Here is a 4,631-nt window from a genome sequence, read left to right on the forward strand (position 1 = left end):
AGAATGACATTCTCTCGCCCAAAATTATAATAAATAAAAAAAAGTAACATATCCTACGAGCTGTGACACGTAATAATTAAAATAATTAGCGCTTTGTGGAAAAAGGGGAGAGCAGGAATTCGCGCTGAGCCTTTTATTTATTTATTTATTTCATGTATATCTGTTTCGCTATTTAATAATAATAATAATAATAATAATAAGGAAATGGAAATGAATACGCGGATGGTTACGCGGTTTGGACGCGGAGAGAGTGGTGTGTGATCTCATTATGTGTCGCGTTGACTGCCACCTCAAAGAGAAAGGTAAAGAGAGCGTCCCCACTATTCCTAGCCAATCACCCAGCCGCCCTTATCGAATCTCTTACTATTATTATCTTGGGACTTGACGCATCTGTCCAGGCAGTCGAAGAGATAGAGAGACTTATCAGTTTCACTTATCACAATTTAGGGTTTGATTAGAAATAAATCTTATCTCACCATTTTTATCTTATTTGATTTCTTTCTTAAATATTATTTAAATATAAAATTTTTAAACTAATTATTATAATTATTTTAAACTTTTAAATAAAAAATAAAAAATAATTTAATTTTTTCAAATCTCTAAAATAATATTATAAAACTATATTACAATATTTTAACTTTATAATATTTTTTATTTAATTTTTTCTCTCTTTTTTTTAAAACTTAAAAAATAATCAACTCAAATTATTTGATTACTATTTAAAAAATATCTTACTATTATTTATAAAATTTTCATCTCATTTCATTCTCTAAACGAGCTTGAAGCCCTATAATTTCTTTTATATAAATACTTTTTATAATTTAAAAAGTAAATAAATACTAAAGTTGATTTGTTTAGATATATAAAATATTTTTTATTAAAATTTTTAATATTATTTTTATTTTGAAATTTAAAAAAGTTATATTATTTTTTATATTTTATTTAAAAATTTAAAAAAGTTGTAATGATTATATAAAAAAAATTAAAAAATATTTTTTATTTAAATAATATTTAAAAGAATATTTAAAAATACTTTATTTAACCCTAAAGGTCAAGAGCGAGAGGGAGCTTTGAAAAAACAAAACGGAACATACTCTTAATATGAAATAAAACCATTTCGAGATCCTAATTGTACGATATGAGTATGATGTCCTCCCTTCACATTGTGGATAGTGATTGGAGAAGACATTGGAAGGAGTCTTACTCCATATTGCAATCAATCTCAAGGAAGAAGGTGCTGCGGGCTCAGCAGCAACATATTCTCTGGATGCTCGGCAAATAATAGAATTGCATTCCTCTGGAATATTCTCTGACAGTCAACCAATTGCACCATCACACATGGCCTGAGTCTAGAAGATTCTCTGGAATATTCTCTGATATGTAATCATATGGATTGTATAGGTCGCTGTGAAATGTGTATAAAAGAACGTGGAATTGCTTGCAAACAAAGAACGGTGAAATGAAAAACAGAGTCTGAAATTTCAGTCCTCTCATTCTGGCATTCTATCGAGCACTCTGTGTGCATTTCTATTATTTTATAATAAATAGAATGGTAAATAATGATTGATGAATTTTTTTTTTAAATTAAAATCTAAAATACAAAGCTTTACAATAAATTTATTCTATTTATAACATAATAAAAATAAAAATTGTTGTATTTTAGCCTTCTCAAAGCTTTACAATAAATACAATTTCTTACAACCATAAGAAACCATTACACAGTGCCAATACAAATAAATAAGTTGAAATTGTACGCTAACATTCTTTGGATTAGATGATATAAGATCTGGTCTTTAAATAAGAGAATCAGATTTGAAATCCCACCTCCTGAATTTTTTTATTTTTTTTAAAGCTGCTGAAATTGTCAACAGAAAAGTCCAAAAGCAATAGACGACAAGGTAACAAGCTACTCGATCTTAGGTTCCATGTTGTAGATGGAAGCAACATTGTATTATTGTTGCGTCCCTCCTTGTGTCCAGCGTGTGGAGCAATTTATAGACACGTTTACCAGGAAATTCTCATTCAAACAAACACTACTTGAGGTTCAACTTTTAATGTGCTATATTTTCTATCAGCCCTGCAGAAACATCGAAAACTCTCCCGTGTTGCACTTGTAAGTAGGCAGTGGGTGATTCTAGTGGGGGATGCCTCCTATGACAAAGTTAGAAGTATTACATGTGTAGGACTTTTTAGGGAGTTTAGTGCCTATAGAGCATTGGTAGTGGCTTCTTCATTTTCATCTTCATCTTTAAATTTGAAGAATATGTCTTTAAAATCATCCACATTGGTTTATCTATTTTCATTTTTATCCATAGCTATAAACAGTACTTCTTCAAATTTGAAGAAGCACTGTTTTAGTCTTCAAACATTAAAAATAATGTTTTTTCTCTCTATCCAAACGACTCCTCTCTCTAGCGTGAAAAGTCTCCCTCCATCCTCTCTCTTGCTCTTTTCTTTTCGACAAACCCATTTCCCTCGACGAAAGTCTTCCTCCTTCTCTCTTTCTCTCTATGCTCTATTCTCTTCGACAAATCCATTTCCCTCAAAAGTCTTCCTCATTCATCTCTCTTTTCTCTGCTCTGCTACACCATTGCCCAAAGCAAAGCTCAAGTGCACCACGAGGCTGTTCCTTCATCAACGATGACCGCTTCTCTCGCCCAGTACTCAATTTCGTGTGGCTGTTTGGAAACCCTAGAGAAGGTAATTTCATGCAAGCCACTTGTTTTGATTTCACAAATTATTTTGTGATTTCCCCTCATATAGAATGTGTGATTTTCCCTGATTAGAGTTTTTTTTAGGCCTTTTTGTGTGATTTTTCCTGATATTGAACTGAGAATAGGGATACAGAGCAGTGTAATTGATGTTCTTGGGTTTTTTAGATTGTACATGCCTCTGTACATGCTTCTTATTTCTCGTGAAAAACCGTGCAAGTGTTGTATATGTGTCTCTAAAAATCTGGATTTTTTAGAATGTATGCTAATTACCTATATTGATTGATATGATTTGCTTATGTTCTCTGCCCATTTATTGCCAAAATGAAGAAAACTACTTTGTATAATACTAGGTTGAGTTCAAACATGACAAAGATTCTAACACGGCACTCGTGCCATTCTCCAATCATTGAAATTGAAAGTAGAATATCTCTTCTGAAATGCAATATTAATAGAAAGGTATCAATTGATATTGTATGAACATATATTCTACCAAAGAATATCTCATAAACATGACAAAAATCTCAAGCTGTCATGCGGAAGTGAGTCAGCTTGGTAAAGAAGTCATTTGTATAACAGAAAGTTCACAAAACCCATTTATCTTTACTCATATAAAAAAGCCTCTCACGCCTTTATATTTTCTACTTAGCTTTTAAATCAAACCATGTATATCTCTTCCTTCGGTACTATACTTTCTTAATTATCAGTCCAAGCCTCTGGTTGATTCTGGACCAATGAGATTCTTGAAGAAGAGATGCACATAAGGTTAAAAACTAATTCTCATGAATAGTTAGGTCTCTTTATTATCTTGTTTCTGTCCAAAGATTAAGTTAGTTCATGAAAATTTGTCTCCTTTTCAATACAATACATATGCACATTAAAAAGGAAGATAAGAGGAGCTGCAATTATGATGCTGGGTTTATTTTCAAAATCTAAAAAATTGAAATGCATACTCGAAGAAACCTTGAATTCCATAACACAACTGAAATAATCCTCACTTCAAGAAATAACTCAATTTGCTTGTAGTTCACTTGTAGACTTGTACATGGTTCGTAAAATAGAAAAAGTGATACTAATGTTATGAAACAACATATGAATTTACCTTGTGGTTTTGCTTAAGAGATCAATTTTTGCTTAAAATATTGATTTTGTTTAAAACAGTGCTCATGTTCGCTGCCCTTTTTCTTGATTTGGAGTGTATTTGTATCAAACCATTAAGTCAGCAGGTATGCATGCCTTTAAACCAAATTGAATGAATGAATGGTTCTATTTATGTATGCCTTTAGACAGATTCACACAATAAAATGAAGGCATATTTATGTTTTTCCCATGTGCACTGCATACATACTCTGTTTTTCCATGTATTTTGTTTTTTCCATGTTGCATACATACTTTTTCTATTGAGGCAGTTTTAGTAACATTTTATCTTTTAATATTTTGTTGAAGGATGCACTGTTTAATTAATGAGGATCCATTCTTCACCACACTGTTGGAAAGTGGTGAAGGTGATATTAACAACCTCCCTATGGGTGGTGCAAGTGTTGATGTCCAAGCGACACAACCCCAACGGGAAAAAAGGAAACAAAAATTCCAGCGGGGTGTGCATTTACCATAGAGGAAGATACTCTCATCATTTTAGATTGACTTAACATTAGTATGGACTCCATACGGGGGACTGATCAATCATCTACACAAATGTGGAGTAGAATTTATGACTACTACCACACATTTAAAAATCTTAATTGTTAAGAACGGGCTATATCCTCCTTGACCAATCGGTGGTCAATCATTAAAAAATGCGTCAATAAATTCTGTGGTAGCTTAGCCCAAGTTGAAGGAATGCATCCAAGCTGTGCGACCGAGCAAGACAAGGTATAATGCTTTTTCCTATGTTTTGTGGTTCTAATTATTACATATTTG

This window comes from Juglans regia, chromosome 4, assembly GCF_001411555.2.
Source record: "Juglans regia cultivar Chandler chromosome 4, Walnut 2.0, whole genome shotgun sequence".
Taxonomy (NCBI): Eukaryota; Viridiplantae; Streptophyta; class Magnoliopsida; order Fagales; family Juglandaceae; genus Juglans; species Juglans regia.